Source organism: Lampetra fluviatilis, chromosome 2, assembly GCF_964198595.1.
Source record: "Lampetra fluviatilis chromosome 2, kcLamFluv1.1, whole genome shotgun sequence".
Taxonomy (NCBI): Eukaryota; Metazoa; Chordata; class Hyperoartia; order Petromyzontiformes; family Petromyzontidae; genus Lampetra; species Lampetra fluviatilis.
The window spans coordinates 16414776-16436375 of record NC_136276.1 but is presented as its reverse complement, the minus strand read 5'-3'; the positions used below and the strand labels follow the sequence as shown (position 1 = coordinate 16436375).

The following is a 21600-nucleotide window of genomic DNA, read 5'->3' as shown; positions in this document are numbered from 1 at the left end:
CACACGCTGTGCCTCCAAGATCCAAATTAGGGCACATGCATATTCACGCAGCGTCGCGAGCAACACATCCATACACATGCGTCCATTCTCACTTATATGTCACGGGGACCACTCCTGCCTTCCGAGATGCCCGAGGCCAAACCGCTTGATCATTATGGTTTATGCAAAGCTGTGTGTGTGTGTGGGGGGGGATATTGTGCAGGGCTGCAGTATATACTCAGTGTTGAAAGAGAGGAGGGTGAGGTGGCGGATTGTGGGTGGGGGGGGGGGAGACATGGGGGGGGGGGGGCGCGGAGCACGAGGCATCAGTGATGTCCCTGGGGGTGCCGTGGTGATGGTGGGGGGGGCCCTGTGTGGATGTAGTGACATTGATACCCCCTCTCTGCTGGATAGTGACAAACACGCGCATGCACACGTCCACACACGCGCACACGCGCACGGGCATACGCGTGTACACTCGTCCGCCTCCCCCCACCACGGTATGTATATGCACGCACGCACAGCAGCCTTTGCTGGTAGCACCGGCAATGACTTCATAGGATGAGCTAATGCTTTTTTATTACCTTTGAGGGTGATGTGTACTGCGTGTTTCAGTTCTGGCAACACTTTTCTTTTGTTCTGCGCGTGATGGATACAATGCGTGCAAATGATCAGACGTCGTCATGATGCACTTGGACATCATGACATGGGCATCAGATGACAGTTTGAAAGTCAAGATTAGCCCAGGAATGAAGAGATGATGAATATTATTTCATGAAAAAGAATTACTATTCACTAATTCCTCCTTACGGCACACACACTGTATGCATCAGTATAATGAATGCCAATTTGGCTTGTTATAGAGCGATACTGTACTAAATGTGATGGGTTTCATTTATATTTTACTAATAAAATGTGTAAAAAAAATTGATGCGGCTGCAATGTGCGAATCAGTCACATATAATCACGCCACTTCTTAATGTTCCGTCGGCAGCATCTGCCACGTAACGCTGCCAAGCACGATACAAACTTCCCTTTAATCATTCTCTTCTCATCGCGCACGTCAACAAATCCACGGTTAATCGACCTTCCTCTGCATCGTCCCATAGCCAGTCATAGCCCACGGCTGTCTTGCCCTAATTGACACCCTATCCGCAGTGTGGGGGCTTTTGGGCAAGTGTCCAGCATCGAGGACTCCCCACCTGCGCACCGCAGGAGCCGAGAGGGAGATGGGGGGGGGCTGGTACGGAAAGGTAATTAATCTGATGGAGTGGCCCCACGTCCGCACCTCTCCTTTTTTTCTCTTTCTCTCAGTTTGTCTCTGCAGTGCTTTTGCGTGCGTGCTGGGTGGTGGGGGGAGGGATTAATTGGTGGCTGGTCCTTCTGCCTGAAACCTGAGCGCATGGATCCGATTTCCCAGACACGCGGCAGAGATTTTTTGGGCCGCACGCATCTGCTGCATCATAGGACCATCTGTTTTCGGAGTGCGGAGACCAATTAGGCTTACCTGCATTATTCACAATCACAACTTGTACTCTTCCGCTGATGTTTGTAGCCATGTATGTGAATATATTCAACATTTTAATGCTCCCCCGGCTTTTCGAAAATGAATATTGGATCAAGATAAAAGTTTGTCTGAAATCGTGTCTATGTTTATTATTAGTCGTAAGTTTAGTTTTTGTTTATGCTCAACACTTAGACGATTGTAAATGTAGCGCGTTTTTCTAAATCAATATTTTCCAATTAAAAAAGCTGTATGTCAACTTTCTGGAGCTTCTGTTACCCTGTCGCTTTCACACGTATAATTTGCGTTCACACATTCTGAACTCGAAGACGTATTTTTAATTTGAGTGCACCTTCAAACAAGTACATCAAGTAAATGAATAACACAATATCATATATTAATACAACATTTCACTGCATATTCCGAGTTTTTTTTCAAAGTCATCACGGCTCAAAATGCCTTGAGTAGAGCAAATTGTAACGAGATTATTCAGTGTTGGTACAACTAACCTCAATGTATCTTCAGCGTAAAATATCACTGTCTTTGCACCCAATTGTAGACATTTATACAGCATTTACACCTATTGTGGGACTGGTCTGAAATATAAATCATGCCAAGTGAGATTTTATTTTCTACCATGTGTTGCTTTTTTCTTTTTAAACGATCCTATTTTGCAGACAAATTCAAGCCACGTTCAACTACAAACAAAACCGTTTGTAAACTTGTAAAGAATATTTCATTTCTTGTCGCTGCCCAAATCAATTTTCATAATATAATCAAAGCCCAACAAACTGATTTTCTCCGGCAAGCTTTCAAAGACTTGTTGGAGCAAGTATCAAATAATGAAACATGGATCAGGAAACCATTGAAGCAGTTCATTGTAATCAGTTGTGAGTGCAGTGCAAAGCCTAATCTGATAAACTCCATCTGATGCACTTGGGCATTTGTGGCTCAGTGGACATGCAATACCAAACCCACCTGCCCAACCCATCTGATGGTCCTGCCTGGTCTCAATAACATATGGTCATATTTCCACCATTTTTTGCCAGCAATTCCTTTCGTGAATGTATTTATTATTCAATAATTGTTGTCTAAGATTCACTGGGCTTGATATTTTGTTCAATACAATTGTAAAGCAATGTTGTGTTTCCATTAAGTAGGTTACACTCTGCATCAGGCAGGCATGGTCTGTCGCAGAGCACAAAACTCAAAGTACGGCACAAGTCTAAATCCTAGCTATCGAGTTGACTCTTTCCATCATCCTACCATGGTTTATAAAAGCTATACTGCTTTGTAGAACATGCTGCAATTGTAACCACGTGCGCATGGCTACCAAAAAAAAGATTAACACTGCCAGTGGTTGTTTGAATATGGGGCTACAACTATGACACTTGCCAAATATAACATCGTCCAAAAGAGTTGCAGCGTCCATTCATGCTTATTTACACTCGTCAGTTGCTATCTACTGATCACGTATGGCAAGACCACTGGTGCAGTGGTTCAAGCGCTGCGCTATAAACCCTGGCACCATTTCCCTGTCGCAGCTCACGTCAATGGCGAGCGATATCTAAGCAGTCCCGGTTCCCACCGTTAACAACCTACACTAACCGGTATGGTGAAGTATGGTCAAACTCCCCTTATCGACATGGCATGAGGGCCTTCATCCAGCAGTGGATTGATATGTCCAAAAGTGCATATGGGAATGTTTTTTTCCTCTGTCCCAAATTAATTGTACACACAAATATTAAACAGTGATGTTTTAAATAATATATATACCTTGTAACGTGTGTTTTAAGTTATATCATGAAAATCGGCGTGCATATCTCTGTTACAAAAACGAATGGAAATCACGCGATGCGTAAATACTCATAACGTTAAATGCAAAACGAAACCTGTGCAGATGTCTTTCGGTGTCAATGAATTCAATGTCAGCATTGCTCATTTATGCTGAAGAGCTGTCACCTGTTATTAAAGCTGATGAGTTTGAGAAATTATTATGCTGGGCTTTGTCTTCAAATAATAAATGTCAGGTTGTTTATTTTTAAAGGCACGACCAGGGTTTTGTGTCATAAAGTCACGTACACAGAAGCCAACCAAAACAAACACTTCAAGAGGGATGCTCTTCGGCTCCAGTCTTCTAAGAACAACATTTGCTGGACCTCCTTAGCCCTGTGTACATTTCCCTGGTAGCTATACCAGCCGGCATGAAACGACTCAATTACGGGTACCTCAGACTTTCACAAAGGCCAGCGGTGAGCATACGGTGCTAATGTGTGTAACGATTAGCTACGCTCCCTCGATTTCCACTAATTCAATTTCTCCTGCTGCAGCCGCTGGCCATTAGCACGTCACGACTGAACGGGCGTGCGGTGTTCGGTCACCAGGATCGTGACCCTCCCCCCTCCCTCCCTCGCCCACCACTCCCCCACTCGCCTCTCCGCCGCTGACAACTGACTGCGGCTCACCCTGCCCGGGGCTCAGACCTCATCGCCCCCGCCCCCTGGCACAGCAGACCCACCCAGAGCCGCCCTCCTTCCCAGGGGTGATGAATGAATAGGGCAGCATTGGTGGCCGTAAGGAGGAGGGGTTGGTGATGCTGTGCGTTTAACGGAAGTTCCCCACTATTATCAGTGGGATCGTGCAGCCACGGGTCGGGCGGACACGGCAATCCAAACAAAGGCAAAGTTCACCCGTGTAGCCTTCACAGGCGGTCGGGGCAAGTGCTGTTAGCGAGCACCTACGAGGGGTGGGTGGCCAGCACCACGCCCGACCGCCTTTGTCTCCCCAGTGGCGATGTTTACACACCGAACCAGTTACTCATTTGAGGCTGAGTCGACCTAGGGGAGGCCCAGGACCGATTCAGATAATCGCCACTGGGTGTTGGCCGTGAGCGGCAATCGAACTCGGGTCGCCGGGTTCACAGCGCAGCGTAGCGCTAAACCGCTACACTACCGCTAACCACGGTAATCCACACACACGCGCACCCTTCCCCCACGCACACTAAATAAATAGAATGTAAATACAGTTTAGCCCCTGTCCATCTCGTAGTATTTGTTTTTTTTATTGTTACTCGAAGATACCTTGCTGCCCTACGAAGGAAAATAAGAAACAGCTACCGTATTGATGTACTCACAGTGCTTAAAGAAATCCGCTTTTGATATTTTCTGGCGAAAGAATGACATCGATAAGTCTCAAGTTGAAAAGTTAGAGCAATGTCGAATGAAACTTGTCAATCGTCTGTGCTCGTAATCCCCGCCTCTTTGGTGTCACTTTCTATGGTGCGTCTTCCAAACTTCTTCCCCCATTGTGGATGGAAGACCCGTGTCATTGGTAGCCTTGAATGCCAAGTCACGTGTTTTTTGTTAAAAGACATCCACGTATAAAATAAGTGACAGACATATTCAATAACTTAAAAACTAAATAAATAAACTCATCTACGAACTCGATTTCAAGCTCAAATGAAACACACCGTAAAAATATTAACCTCCCCGTATGAATTGTCCGTTATTGTCTTTGGACAATGACGGAGGCCAATATATGATAACATATCTGGTTCGTGCTCACGGATTACTGTGAAACAAAATAAAAATACTAAATTATAACTTTAAAATATAAATTACATGCCAGTGAAATGGATAATCGTCCTGGGGCATACAAAACAAGATTTGGAGTTGCTTGCACAGTGGTGCTATCATCACCGTCATGATCTACATGTCTTTGGATGCTTATTTGCCATGAATTACACTTAAAAATGTATTTATCTCTTAATAACACATACAATTGATGAAATATTTAATTACGAATTTCAACTGAAAACAAATAATTAAGGTATTATCACAGCAAATTGCATCGTAAGTGAGCATGATTTTTTATCCCTATGATGTTAACTACCTCATCCGGTATACAGGAGATTGTGGGTTTAATCTCGACCCCGCCGCCTGTATATTTGGAGATTGCATGTCTATCTTCCCGTGGTCGCGTGGATTTTTGTCCGGGTCCTGAGGTTTTTCCCTCCACATTTCGAAACATGCGTTTAGAATCGTTGGCTGTTATAAATTTGCACATGATAAGCCACTTCGTTGAGCTATCATTTGTGGCCAGATCGCTTCTGAAAAAGAGCTACATAGCTCAGTGGGGCCTTACCTGGACAAATGAAAACAAGCTTATAGTTTGAGATTGAGAATATCCCAAAAATAATTAATCAATACCAAACGTTATAAAATTGCAATTATTTTCCCTCACGAAACTACATTTTAAAACTGTGCTTCCTTAAACCCAACTTTAATATATATTTCTGATGTATTATTAGGCCGGTTTGCTTTTATTTTAAAGTGAAAGCAGTGATTAGAAATGTCCCCCAATAGGACCCAGCTGGTGTGATTGTATTGAGTATTTTGGGCTGCTGTGTCACACGTAGCGGTCATGAATAATTAAAGGTGTTCTCTTCGGGAGTGACTCAGCAGCTGTGACATTCGATGGAGCTCTCCGACTGCCTCTCCACTCCAATTGGCGGGAATGCCTCCTCGTTTCCATGATCTCATTTCTCATCCATCCACCGCACCCACAGCAACACGCGTCGGCCGGACACACAGTCACTGTCCCGGAGGGAATGCCCATCAGGGTCACGGTGATTCAAAAGTGCGTAACCCCTCGTTCTCATTTTTCTTAATTGTCTGACGTCAGTACCTGTCTCTGTTGATAGGCGTGATGTAAAGCTCACTCCGCCATGCAAATATGAATCCTGTGCGCTTGTAAAAACGTCAGCTTCATATGGTTTATGAAAGTCACAATTGAACATGACTAGAAATGGTATGTTTTGGCAAATTAATTGGAACATGCATTCTAGTTTAATCAGTTATTCAAACTTTTAATGTGTAAACCAAGTCGTTTACATTTAAAGGTGCAATGAGTGATACTAATTTATTCCAATAGCAACGCAATTGCTCTTGTAACAATCCCTAAAGTCATCTATAATACGTTGTAATGCCTAAAACACACACAACATTTGTAAAACAGAATACAATTGAATCCTGAATGTGCAATAAGACAGGCATGGCTCTGAATGGGAAATGAAGCACAGTTAAAGCCTTGCTCGTGATAGGAGATGCAGATACCTTGTATGAGGGCCCATCTGGACCATAACATCCTGACACTTAACATTTAAAGCTTTTGATTCACGTGTCACAGCCCAATTAAATCAAGTGATTCTTGTACAAGGGAAATCATAGGTTATATATCCAAAGTGTGATCATATTTTTTAGATCTTAGGCGTTGTAATTTTTCACATTGGCAAATCGGTTTTGACTACAATGGCGTACTCTTTTGCAGGATCTTTGACACCTGCTTAACACATTTTGGTGAGGACATGCAAAGCTAAGTGGGAGGGAGCGGGAATTAAACTGCCAACCTCGTATAAACTGGCTCCTTGGCAAGACTGTTTGCCTCGTGACATTGTTGTTCACAAGACAATTGATTAAAATATAAATACATAAATAAATACATATTGCTAAGAAACATAAATCCAACGAGTCTCATGTCACGCCACTTTGGCCAACGTTTGGTTAAAGTAATAAAAACGACGCTTAATTTATCACGCAGACGAAGATTCGTTCATTTTTGTACACTATTAACAGTGTGTTGCAAAACTGACGTGCTTCGTTTTTCACTTTGTCAAGCATTAGACAATGAACTTCACACCTACAGTAACAATACAGTGAATTTCACTGCAATGGCGATGTTTAAAAGGAAGTATTCATTATTAAAAAAATCACGAAATAACACATGCAGAATATTGTCCACATATTAGCAGGAGGTTGTTCATTCTGCCTCATTAACAGTATATTTGAAATAAAAAAGAGACACCAGTGCAGAGTGTTTATAGATCTATTACATGAGCACATCTTGGTCTCGGATGTCCCTTGGTGGAGGAAATAGATCAGTGACTCCCAGCCTCCAGAGGCCCATAAACATCCACTTAAGGCCATTTGTCCTTGTCCCCCTGGGCTATGCAAGTGGTTTGTGTCCATTTCATTGTGAGCCGGATGAAAACTACTGTCCTCAACTCTCTATTCACGAGTTCTGTTCTACACTTTGTGCTGTGATTTTCAGTGCCCGCATGTCTTCGTGGTGAACTCGGGATGGCGTTCGCCATGCTTTAATGATTGATAGCAATAGCCCAGTGGAATGGTCATCTCTTTGTCGTAAATATCATCGCCATTATATTTGCATGGTTTTTTTTACGCTGTGTTGGCATTGGTACATAAATACAAATACCACTACCCTAAAAGTAAACAATACATATACGATGGTCGCATATATTAATAGTTGATGATGGCAATTGCCCTTTTTCATAGCGGATATATTGTGATATGAAGAAGGGCCATTAACCAAAACGTGGCCAAGACGTCACCTGGTCTCATCTTTTCCTTTCAGTTCAGTGTTATCGACTAATGTGTTGAGTTTTCGTTATTAGGGATGTAGTATTGGTTTGGACGATAACTTAATTCGACTTGGTTTTTGAAAATATAAATATTGGAACGAGATGGGATGATCGTATAGTGCAAATGTGAATCGAACAAGATGGGATCACATCCTGAGCAGCTGAACGGAGAGCATCTCATCAGCCGATCGGATAGGAAGCGCATACATTAAAAAAAACATTATATAATGAACTAAACTAAATAGCGTACTGTCGACTTCAGGAAGTGATCTACTGTATTCGCTCAAATCGCCTGCTGACAGCTCGTGGTGCTATAGTGCAGGGTGGTAGATGGCCGGCAGGTAGTGACTTACCTCCCCTTCATAATTTGATGAACTGTCAGAATTTTAGGTCTCAATTTTATTCGTTAATCAATATTTTGCGTATAATTTCTACTGCCTCATTTGTTGTGTTCCTCGTTTGTGTGCACCATTTGTGCATTTCATTCCTACAAGTTGTGAGGAATGTGCGGTGAATAATCATTGCACCCTTTAAAACCACGTAGATTATGAATAAGCAACATCCCCTCAAAGTGGTGTGGCAGTGCTGTTGCTAAGGACTCTGAGATGTGGAGATGCATTTGCGAAACACATGCTGCCTTACACAGTTGTCCTTTTCAGTTTTGTAAGTGATGTTTCACGTGTCAAACTGGCATATTACTCTGCTCTGCCACTCCCAGCAAAAAAAAACACATGCCCTCTCTAGCAGCCTCCCCAGAGATGACCATGCCCCTCTCTAGCAGCCCCCCTAGAGATGTTAGTGAGCGCACATACTCCCGTGCAGATGATTGTAGAATTGCAATAGATCCCTGCCTTATATTTTAAAAGGGTTTTGTCTTGCAAGTATAACCTCTTCACGTGTCATTATGGATGAATAGCCGAGCGGTTAAAGCACTTTGCCAATGAGCAAACGTATAAAGTGTTTTATCCCTGTACCCACCCAGTAGCTTATTTATGGAATTATCACAGCACACCCGTTCTGCTGCAACGTGGATGTTAAATACCAGAGGTCTGTTTCTTTTAATAATGAAAAGGCAGCAATAGCTGCTCTTTTATAGCAAACAGAGCATATTTCTCACTATTTTATGATAAAATCCTGGCGTCTACAAACTAAGTTGCCTCTGTGGTAGCAGTTACATTGGAGAAACCAAACGACATGTCTCGGACCGCATCCGTGAACATAAAGCAGACTTGAAACACGGTAGGACAAACACCTCAGCCGTGGCAGATCACTGTTACAATTCAGTGGGCTCACGTGATATTGACTTCTCCAAGACAGAGGTTCTCTGCAAGCCATCTGGCTACCATGAGAGATCCGTTCATGAGGCGATCCACATATACAAACACAGAGACAATTTCAACCGAGAAGATGGATTCCGGCTTAGCAATCATTGGAAGGACTTAATAAACCATTTCGGATCTTAACTGATTGTGTTCACGTTTACGGTGACTTTCAGACCGCGTTCCACTCACCGGCATTGTATTCTCCGCAGGGAATGGATTCTTTGCTCCGCTGCAAGTTTCCTCCCACTACTCTTCCTCTTAGTATCTTTCACACGACGGTCAATGGTACAGTGTATAATAACACATAGTATAACATTTATATGCTTAATACAATGTACAAAGTAATATATAGTATCGTAATTGTATAGTGAATATACAGCAGTGTGATATACATTAAGGTGGGTAGAATAATACAGTGTAATATTACAATGGATAAGGTGGTTTATAGCAATACAGTATATAATTTAATGTTGGATTTGTCTATGGCAGTATATAGTACGGTGTAGACTCGTGTGATGTAAGAGAATAAAGTTTAGATGGAAGCATATTATATATATTTTTTACGACGTAGAATTGTAATGTATTACTTACTGTTAGATGCTCAGCTTATTGGAAAGTATATTTAGTATATTGATGATACTGATGTAGTTTATATGTTAGTTCCTTATGTGGTGGTTTAGCTGCTGCAGCTCCTTACTATTAAAATTCCTTCCCTCTATTACTGCTAACCCTACTCCCTCCCTTTGATGCTGCTAATCCTGCATACTGCATAATGCACGGGCATAATATGACTTTGAAACCCCCCCCACCTCCTACGCATTCTACAAGTAGTGACTAATCCCATATCTGCATTTCCCATAAATATGCTAAATTCCTCTTGATATGCAAATTACTTTGTCAAGGCGCCCCTTCCCCCTCCAACCCAGCTTAAATATACGCTGCCAAGCCTGGTGGTGCCCATTCAGATGCTGTCTTTCCGACAGACCTGTTCTTCACCTGAGGACGGCTGCTTGCGTTGTGGCCGAAACGTCGTGAGAATTATTTTATCATGTTTTATTTTTATTATTTTATTATTTCCCTTCTACGTGACTTTACCGAAAGAACCAAGAAGATGAATCCCTGCAGTCACGAAAGCTTTAAATCAAAATTTGTTTTATGATAACTGACCTCTTTTTTGCAAAATAAAATGACGAAAATTTCGATACACGAATTAGTCCCCACGTATTGCCATTTCCCAGAATAAGCCATTGCGGCATGGCACCATAGCCGAAATGAAAAATGACTTGGAACTAAACTTGGACAGGATAACAGCTTTACGATGTGCGGTGGTTTGTACACCTTTTTGAAACCAATTGCCACTTCTTTGTCTCTTCGTTTGGGCACTTTGAGAGCTGGTTGTGAGGAAACGCTGTATAAAACGTGTACTCAAGTACTCGTTGATGTGGAGAAGCCTGTCCATGTAAATGCCTTCTCTGTGAGGGTCATGATGTTACTTTTTGACTATGGACACCTAACGTGATTTTCATTATTCACATATTGCATTTTGTATCATTATTCCGGACTTTTAGGATGTATATGTATAATTAGTGTTGCAGTGATTAGCCCAGCGTGCTATGAACCTGGAAACCAAACTTTGATTTCCAGCCATGACTAACAGCAGTGGTAGTGATATGTGAACGAGTTTCTCCACCTCCTTCACCAATCTGCACTGGCCATCATGGTGAAGTATGGTTAAAAAAAATAACAACCCCACAACTGACACGGTGTGGAGGGTTTTCATCCAGCAGTGAACTGACAAAGAGCTGTAAATTACTATTATATATTATTATTTGACACATTAATATTACGAGCCTCCCATGAAAATGGGCATATTGCATCCCGATGGGCTCTCATCTGACTTAAAATAAACCTCTGACTTGATTAGAATTTTAAAACAGCTCTTATCGTCATTGGCGTTCCTGCCCACGGGGGGTGGGGGAGGGGTGGGGGGACTGGCACGAGCCTGTGGATTGCGCGGTGTTACAGGCGGGCACGGGGCATGAGTGCGGTTTGGGACTGGGGTGGTTGGGAAGAATTGGGGGGATGCGGGGAGGTGGGTGGGGGGGTTAAAGAATGCGGGCAGCTGGGTAAATGTCACTCGGCGTCGTTTTGCATTTTACTGTAAAGCTTTGCATGGCCCGTGGCAGATGGGACTGGTGTTATTGGCATGCAATAAAGTGCAGAGGAGAGAGTTGAGCGAGAGCAAGTGGGAGAGAGGGTTTACTGCAGGCAGTGTGGTAATAATAATGCGTTAACTGCCACCTTAATAAGTGGAGGTAGAGATGCAACCTCCTAAACGTTTCCCGTGCAGGTAGAGCATGCGCAGACGTGGGCCACTGCAAAACATTTTCATCATTGAGTGTGGTTAAAAAAAAAGTCAGCTTGTAAAACCCTGACCTCATCAAGGTGTTTTTACTCCAGCAAAAGTAGTCAGGTCTGTAGGGAATTCAAAAATATTCAAAGTTAAATTGCATTTGCGTGTATTTTGAGGGATGTTAATCCTGGTCCTTGTAAAGCCTTCACGGAGTTAATAGATAGCAAGCAGACGCTCTTTGCTACTGTGCATGTTTCTGGTAATTTTGACATTAATTTCAGGTTTTATGATTGCAAAGTCCAGATGCACATTTAAGAGTTAGTGTTGAAAGCAATTTATTGTTAATTGATGGATGGGGGTAAGGCAAACTGTCCACTGAACAACAGACCCATCGCGAGTTCTGGATCTGTTCATGTTGTATAAAGCATATGACCAGTTTTCTCGTTGTTATGCTTGCATGATTTTATGATTGAAAAAAAATTCAGCACAAAGGAACATGAGAATCAATTGTATGTCTTTGTATGTATGTACGTGATGCTCAACCTCATTTCAAAAAGTCTAATACGTTGCAAATCCATCACCAGTAATAAACATTGCATCATACATCATATCAATACTAGTTATGATATCAAGTATGATGCCCAAGCTGCAAGGGCTGTAATGTGCTAGTTAGCAGATGGTAGTACTATAATTGGTTTGGTCCACAGATAGATGTTGTGCACTCATTGGATTGAGTCTGCCTGTGATATGAATCGTACTCCAGTTTCCTCCCAAATACCAAACAATTATCAGTGGAATTGGCTAAACATCCATATGCAGGATCATCCTGCATATCTTTTTTCCAAGTAAATGTCTCTTTGTCATCATTTATGTTATGGCCGGTTCACGTGGGATGCACCAGATCTCATCACATGTAAGAAGATAAGCATGATTCGAGGCTGGATAGTGCTTTGGTGGGTTATCACCATATCTACACGAGGAGTTACAGGCTGCAGTGGGGCAGTGCAGCAAAATACACTTTTGGATTGTAGTATGCTCTAACGTCTATGCTCTCAGTCTTCACCAACCCACACTGAGCAGTCAGGTGAGTTATTTTCAAATCACCCCAATGATCTGCACAGCGTGAGGAGGCCCTCAACCAGCAGTTCCAACTGCTAAAGATGGAGAACATGCAATACCAGTGTTCTTCGTTGCAAGGCACGCGAGCCACCGGCGGCCCCAGGTGACCTGTCGTGTGACCCCTGACGTGCGGCCCCCGAAAATACACGAAATGTGAAAACACCCCATCACGCTGTCAATCCGAATGGTTTCGAATGTGTGGTGGCTCTCACGCTGATGTCTTAAAGGGGTGAAAGTGGCCCCCGTCTGAATATTTAGTGAAGAACACTGTTCTGTACGAACCGGCATTGAGCCACGTTGAATTATGCATGCATGTGTAGTGGTGATACGCGCTGGGTGTATATGTCGTGTGCCAGCGCGTATGTACGGGTGTGTGTGTGGTGACGCGCGCTGACGGGGAGGAGCAGGCGTCAGTGCGCGGGTGGGGGTAGTGCTGCTGATTGGCTGTGTGCCGGTGACGCGCCCAGAGGGAGTGATCGGGTAGCAGCGCGGTGTGATTGGTCGGAGAGTGGAAACACGCGCTGAGCGGAACCGGATCGTGGGGATAGCGCGTGGGGATTGGGTAACGGAGGAGCGGTGCCGACGTTGAGGTCCGCATCCGCTCCGTCTCCCGGGAAGAAGGGGTATATAAGGTGATGCACAGAGGAGCAAGGGGCAGAAGTGGAACCATCTAAGAATGAAGACGAAGGTGTAGAGATAGAGCCCGGAGAGGAGAGTAATGGAGAGTAGAAGAGAGTAAGGTATAGTGTGTAGCCAGCGAGAGAGAAAGGTCTACACGAGCTGAGTAAGGTATAGTGTGTAGCCAGCGAGAGAGAAAGGTCTACACGAGCTGAGTAAGGTATAGTGTGTAGCCAGCGAGATAGAACGGTCTACACGAGCTGAGTAATGTATAGTGTGTAGCCAGCGAGATAGAACGGTCTACACGAGTTGAGTAATGTATAGTGTGTAGCCAGCGAGAGAGAACGGTCTGCACGAGCCGAGTATGCATACGGTGTAGCCAGCGAGAGAGAACGGTCTGCACGAGCCGAGTATGCATACGGTGTAGCTAGCGAGAGAGAACGGTCTGCACGAGCCGAGTATGCATACGGTGTAGCCAGCGAGAGAGAACGGTCTGCACGAGCCGAGTATGCATACGGTGTAGCCAGCGCGAGAGAGGCAAAGTCTACACGAGGCGAGAGAAGAGAGTGTAGCAGAGGCGCAGAGTCTACACGAGGCGAGAGAGGAGTGTAGCCGAGGCGCGGAGTCTACACGAGGCACAGAGAGCCGGCAGCACAGAATCCTGAGTTAAGAGAAGTGCGGTGTGAAGAAGAGAGGCCACGCGTTGTATTGTTACAAGTCAAGATTTAATAAAAGAAGTGTGTTCCCGTCAAGGAGTTTCCTGCCGTCATTTTCCAATACTTCATCTGGCGTCAGAAGTGAAACGGGCTTCCAAGTATGGAGACGAGGAAGACCCGTAGGACCCACGGGATTGACCGCGAGGAAGACCTGGACGACTCGGAGCCGCTGGTGGCGGGGGGTGAGGAAGAGGACTTGCCCACGCTGCAGGGTCCGTCGACGGCGCCGGCCGAGCGACCGGGGACAGACGCCGGGCTTCGTGAGGCGCACTCCCGACTGGCAAAGCTGCTGCTCGCCGCCGCGTCCATCTTGGCGGAGATCAGCTCGTCGGGAGGAGCGGGGACGGTGGGGGACATTTTACAAGGTCGCCCCGCAGATTCCCGCCAAAACGAATGGGGGATTCCCGCCATTGCGCCTGGGCCTACTTTTGGCGGGAACGGCGAGCGCCACGTGGTGGTGGGTTCCCAAGCGCGCGCATCGACTTCATCAGCGCGCGAGGGGGTCCGCCATCTTACGTCTGCTGCTGGAGCCGCCATCTTAGACACCGACGGACAGGCGGAGAGGAACCACGAGGCGGATGACTTCATTTTTCAGCAGCGCCTGCCCACGTTGTCAGCCTTCAAGGCGGAAGGCGGAGACTGGGGCCAATTTCAGCGAAGGTTTTTGGCGCATCAAGAGATGTCAGCGTGGTCCGATGCTACGGCGCTGCGGGCATTGCCCGCCATGCTGGACGACGATGCGCTCGCGGCCTTCAGGGCTGCACGGAAGTCGGACCGCTCCACGCTGAAGGATGCGCTGGGGTTGTTGGCCAGGGTCTACGGGCCTCCCTCTACATGCCGCCATCAGTTCTACGCAAGACGGAAAGCGGCCACGGAGACCGCGCTGGCCTATCGCACGGCGTTGCTGGCTCTTGCTGATGCTGCGTTCCCTCGGATGGACGAGGAGGGCCAAGACGCGATGGTTTTGGAGCAGCTGCTCAAGTTGGCGCAGGACCTGGGGGTCCCTATCAACACAGCTGACGACATTGATATTTCTTCTTTGAGAGTCGTCACGAGTATTCAAGCGCACGAGGCCCTACAACGGAAGCAAGGCGTTGGTTGCAACGCTGCGGTCGTCGCGGCCCCGGGGTTGGTGGTCGCCGAACCCCAAGTCGTCAGCCCACGAGAGGAGGCGTTCGCCACGGGACGACCAGGGGACTGGAGGCCGGGGGCCCGGTCGCCTCTGCGATCGGGCCGAAAGTCGGAGCAACCAAGATCTACTCCGACCCTCGTCACGTGCTATAACTGCGGCCTCCGGGGCCACGTGGCGTCCGGGTGCCGCGCTCCGCGGCAGCGCGCCATGGGAGCTCGGCTGGACGACGACCGAGAGCCCAAGTCATCTCTACAATCCCCGGCAAGTCGCGGCACCTCACACGCTCGGCCTGTTTATTCGGCACACATGGGACGCCGCGTTGCGGCGGAGGAGGGCCGGTTAAGGTTCGGGGATTCGGTTCGGCGAGGGGGGTTCGGCCGGGACCAGGGAGACATTGAATGGGCGGAATTGGGGCATAGAATTGTGGCTGCTTCGGCGGGTTCGTCCGTTGTTACGGGATCTATTGATGGGGTTGAGATTAGGGTGTTAGTGGACACGGGGGCATCGGCAACTATTATATCGGACCTCATTTATAATATTCTTCCAGTCCAATGTCGTCCGCTGCTTCCAGTGGATGTGCCATTTTACGCCGCTAATGGGGGATCGTTGGGCATTATCGGTCAGGTTAGGGCGTCCATTTGCATTGGAGATATCAAATTATCGGGACCCGTTTTCGTTTCGTCTTCTTTGGCAGTTCCGTGTCTTTTGGGCACTGACTTTTTGGCTAAAATGCCCATTAAAATTCTTATCGATCAACGATGCATTGAACTGCCATCGGGTCGCCGGATTTCATTTTTGACGGGCCCTACTGACATTCGGACGGCGTGCGCTACGATACAAGCGGTGGCGACGCAGACAGTGCAAGTGCCCCCGGGTTCACAGATGTTGATTCCCCTCCGGTTGCGAAAACCATGGGTGAGGGAGGCTTCGGGACAGAGTATGCTTTTGGGTCCTTCTAACAAGGCTGTCGGGGGTCTTGATTTATCGGTGGCTCACACTTTGGTGCGGGCTGACAGGGATCCGTTTGTGATGGTTTTGAACGCGGGGTCGCGACCAGCTGTCATCCCGCAGGGCACCGTGCTGGCTCACGCGGCGCAGGTTCCTGGGGATGATGGGTTGGTTGCGCAGGTGGGCTCGAGCCCCGCGCGGAACGTTGAGCCAAGGGAAGACCTTGAGTGGGTCCATTCGTTATGTGCCGCCTCGGACGATTTGTCGGCGGCGCAGTTGGGTGCGCTGCGCGAGTTGCTCATTGAATTCTCTGATGTATTCAGTAAACATAAGTATGACATTGGGTGCACGGATTTGTTGCACCATCACATTGAAACGGGCGATGCGGCGCCGGTCAGGCTAAATCCCTTCCGACTGAGTCCCGTGGAGAAGGAACATGTTCAGTCGGCTGTTAACGATATGCTAGAAGCCGATATTATTTCACCCTCCTCTAGCCCGTGGGGAGCGCCTATTGTGCTGGTTAAGAAGCAGGACGGGTCCCTGCGATTCTGCGTTGATTTCCGTCGCCTGAATAAGATCTCTGTGGCTGACGCGTATCCGCTCCCCAGGATGGATGAGTCCCTCGATGCATTGTCTGGTGCGCGATATTTTTCGACTCTTGATTTGTTATCGGGGTTTTGGCAGTTGCCGCTCGACGAAGAGTCGAAACCTAAGACAGCATTTCGGACTCCAGGGGGGCTGTTCCAGTTTAACCGGTTACCCATGGGACTTCACTCCTCTCCAGCGACGTTTCAGCGACTTATGGAGTTGGTTTTGTCGGGCTTGCAGTGGGATACATGCTTGATTTATATGGACGATGTCATTGTTTTCAGTAAAACGTTTGAGGAACACCTCCGGCGATTGAGAGGGGTGTTCTTGCGAATGCGATCGGCTAAGTTGAAATTTAAACCGGCCAAATGTCACCTCCTTCGTAGGTCCGTTAGATACTTGGGTCACATTGTCGATTCTTCGGGGATCTCCACCGATCCCGCGAAGACGGATTGTGTCGGTTCGTGGCCGACACCTACGTCCGTTTCCGACGTGCGTAGTTTCATCGGGTTTGCTTCTTATTATCGGCGGTTCGTTGAGCACTTCGCCACTATTGCAAAACCCTTGCACGCTCTAACGGCGAAGGGAGTGAAGTTCAAATGGGGACCGGAGGAGGAGGCCGCGTTTCGCTCCCTCCGGGACGCCTTGGTGGGTGCCCCACCCTTGTGTTATCCCGATTTTGCCAGTCCCTTTTTGCTGGACACGGATGCTAGCAACACGGGCATTGGGGGGGTGCTATCCCAAGTCGTTGGGGGTGTCGAAAGAGTTGTCGCCTACGGTAGTAGGGTGTTGTCTCCGGCGGAGCAGCGCTACTGTGTCACCCGTCGCGAGCTGCTTGCCATTGTTTTTTTTGTGCAGCAGTTTAGGCCATATCTGTATGGTCGTCACTTTACAGTCCGAACGGACCACGCGGCGCTACAGTATTCATTGAGGGTCGCCCAGCCCTCGGGCCAGTTGTCGCGTTGGTTGGAAGTCCTCCAGGACTATCAGTTTATGACTACGTACCGTAAGGGGTTGCGACACACGAATGCCGATTGCTTGTCGCGGTTGTTGCCTTGTGATGAATGCGCGTGTTTGTCGGGATCGGCGCGCTGTAAACCGACGCTTGCGGGGGAGATGGGGGCACTGGCTGCGACAGCGGGCGCACCGAGTGGGGATGATTCCACTGCCTCTCAGGGTCGGGACTCGCTGCTCTCGCTGTCGCTCAGCGAATGGGGCCGCCTCCAGATGGCGGACAGCTCGCTGCTAGCATTGCGCCGCAAGGTTGGGGGTCCCGAGGGGGACCAGGAGCGTACCGGCTCCTATGTACTTGAGCGGGGCGTGTTATTGAAATGGGACAGTTTGTCCCGGCGGAACGCACTCGTGGTGCCTTCCGCTGTGAGGGGGAGGGTTGTCTTGGCGGCACACGAACGCCTCTTGCACTTGGGAGTTAACAAGACGCTTGCCCTGCTTCAGCGTGACTATTACTGGCCGGGAATGGGAAGTGATGTGGTGCATATTCTGAAGGGGTGCGTTGAGTGCGCCAGGCGTAAACCACCGGCCGTGGCAGCTAATCCACCGCTGCAATCTATTCAGGTCTCGCGTACCAACGAGCTCGTTGCACTCGATATTTTGGGGCCCTTCCCAGTCACGCCGAGAGGGAATAAATATTTGTTAGTGGGGGTCGAATACTTTACCCGATGGCCTATGGCGTGGCCTCTCGCTAACCAGTCGGCAGCGGCTGTGACGGATGCCTTCGTCCAGGGCTATGTCCTGGACAAGGGGGCTCCCGAACGCCTGCTGACCGACCAAGGTAAAAAATTTTCGAGTAAATTGTTGCAAGAGGTGTGCGATCTGTTGGGTACCAAGAAGGTGCGTACCTCCCCGTACCACCCGCAGACTGACGGGATGGTGGAGAGACTCCACAAAACCTTGACTTCCATGCTGTGCCAGCAGGTGTGCGAGGCACATGTAGATTGGGACCTGCAGGTCCCGGGAGTCCTTGCCGCGTATAGAATGGCCCCCCATGCAGCTACGGGGTTTTCCCCATTCTATTTGATGTACGGTCGGGAAGCTGACCCGCCAATAGAAACGCAACTTGGCCTGTCCGCTCCACGAACTAATTCTAATTTGGCAGAACATATTAAGTTTAATATTCATAAGCTGACAGAGGCGAGGGAGGCCGCACGGCTTAATTCGCGGGCTCGCCAAATTGCTAATGAATGGTTGCGGGCACGGAAGGTGTCCATGCACGAATGGAAACCAGGTGACAGGGCCTGGCTGCATTGCCCTCAGGCACCCTTGGCTACGTCGCCTAAATTGTTGAGACCGTGGAGGGGACCCGTGAAGGTCGTGCGCGTTGCACGGCCCCAGTGCGTTCAGATAAAGTGGGGAAAGCGCCGGTGGTACGTTCACCCCTCCCGACTGAAACCGTTCTCGCCTCCATATGGCCTCCCCTTGTGTCGTGAGGGCCGGGCGTGTGACGTGACCGGCGACCCAGAGGGGGAAATGTCTCTGCCTGATCCACACGTATTGTCGCCTGATCTGCTCCCAGGTGTCTCGGAACTGACAGCTGCCGATCACCGGCGGCCGGATCTCCGCGGCGGGGCCGGCCCTTTCAGGCCCGTTCCGCGCCGTCTGGAGCGGCCGGAACCGCCGGACGGTCGTCAGTGTCCCGCCCCATACGATGGACCAGCCAGACGGACTCGCGCCAGGTCGTGCTACTTTGCATGACCTGCCTCGTGAGGAGTCGGGGCAGTTGGAGCGCCTCGTCACTGCGTGTAGTCGCAGGGACGTGGGGCGCGTTCGTTTCGTATTTGCTCGTATCGTGTTATTGTTGACTTTTCGCGTTCATTGTCAATCTGTACATAGTTATTCTTGTTGTTGTTGTTGTTGTGTTATGTTACGGGGCACACTCGGGGGGTTATGGGGTTTTTTTTGTTGGTTGTCGTTTTATCGTCGTGGTTGGTTGTTGTTAGCAGCCGGGCCGGCTGCGAGCTATGTGGGAGGGGGTGATGTAGTGGTGATACGCGCTGGGTGTATATGTCGTGTGCCAGCGCGTATGTACGGGTGTGTGTGTGGTGACGCGCGCTGACGGGGAGGAGCAGGCGTCAGTGCGCGGGTGGGGGTAGTGCTGCTGATTGGCTGTGTGCCGGTGACGCGCCCAGAGGGAGTGATCGGGTAGCAGCGCGGTGTGATTGGTCGGAGAGTGGAAACACGCGCTGAGCGGAACCGGATCGTGGGGATAGCGCGTGGGGATTGGGTAACGGAGGAGCGGTGCCGACGTTGAGGTCCGCATCCGCTCCGTCTCCCGGGAAGAAGGGGTATATAAGGTGATGCACAGAGGAGCAAGGGGCAGAAGTGGAACCATCTAAGAATGAAGACGAAGGTGTAGAGATAGAGCCCGGAGAGGAGAGTAATGGAGAGTAGAAGAGAGTAAGGTATAGTGTGTAGCCAGCGAGAGAGAAAGGTCTACACGAGCTGAGTAAGGTATAGTGTGTAGCCAGCGAGAGAGAAAGGTCTACACGAGCTGAGTAAGGTATAGTGTGTAGCCAGCGAGATAGAACGGTCTACACGAGCTGAGTAATGTATAGTGTGTAGCCAGCGAGATAGAACGGTCTACACGAGTTGAGTAATGTATAGTGTGTAGCCAGCGAGAGAGAACGGTCTGCACGAGCCGAGTATGCATACGGTGTAGCCAGCGAGAGAGAACGGTCTGCACGAGCCGAGTATGCATACGGTGTAGCTAGCGAGAGAGAACGGTCTGCACGAGCCGAGTATGCATACGGTGTAGCCAGCGAGAGAGAACGGTCTGCACGAGCCGAGTATGCATACGGTGTAGCCAGCGCGAGAGAGGCAAAGTCTACACGAGGCGAGAGAAGAGAGTGTAGCAGAGGCGCAGAGTCTACACGAGGCGAGAGAGGAGTGTAGCCGAGGCGCGGAGTCTACACGAGGCACAGAGAGCCGGCAGCACAGAATCCTGAGTTAAGAGAAGTGCGGTGTGAAGAAGAGAGGCCACGCGTTGTATTGTTACAAGTCAAGATTTAATAAAAGAAGTGTGTTCCCGTCAAGGAGTTTCCTGCCGTCATTTTCCAATACTTCACATGTATTTGTTTGACTTGTGGTGTAATGTTCACTGTAATAAATGTATACTTAAAAGTTGTAGATTTTCAACTATGTTTGAATACGTGCCATCATGTGTTTTGCTATGTATGTGTCACTTGACACCATGGAAATACCCTTGCCAAGACGAGATGTTCCATCTCAACGGATTATCCAGGTAAAATGTTTTAATAGATTAAATAAAATGCAATGTTACATGCCTAAACCCCACTTACCATAATCACTGCAGTCATATCTGGATGATCAACAGAGCCACATTACGCCACACATCAGAATGGTGGCTCAAGCCTCCTGTTGACGTTGAGATAAACCAGTGGCATTGGTCTAATGGGTCTCACTGAGTTGCGATCTGTTAGAATAAAAAAAAGTCAAAACGTTAATCAGGTTTTAGCTTAGAGTTTGTCTTGTCGGGCTCCTTATTGGACCAATGCTTCTGGGAAACATGGGGTAAGAGAGCATCATGCAATAGACAGTATTAGATCATATATTGAATCATAAAACTATTCTATTTCAGCAACGAAAGAGCAATGAAAATGTAACAAAAGCTGAAAAGCGCAACGCAGCGCGGAGACGTGCACGATTGGAATTACACTGAGAAACAAACGGCTAGGCTGGAAGAAGCATCGCTAGAAGGGATGATGGGCGGTGGCCTAGACCAATAACAGAGCCGTGGCAGCCAAAGGAGGAAACCCGCCCAAGATGATGTAGGCCGCAGAGACGGAGTGAGGAAATCAGGTCATTTGCATGAGCTAGAGAGATCATGGCATTCAAATGTGCACAG

The 21600-nt window shown here is 48.1% G+C and overlaps 1 long non-coding RNA gene across 1 annotated transcript in view; it reads left to right on the top strand.

The window, feature by feature from the left end:
• The first annotated feature begins 434 nt into the window (after window positions 1–434).
• Window positions 435–21600, top strand: part of LOC144943634 (uncharacterized) — a 34061-nt gene continuing 12895 nt past the window's right edge. Inside the window, exons 1-2 of the long non-coding RNA XR_013639519.1 lie at window positions 435–479; window positions 1138–1232. This is a non-coding gene — a long non-coding RNA (uncharacterized LOC144943634). The remainder of the gene's footprint in view (window positions 480–1137; window positions 1233–21600) is intronic.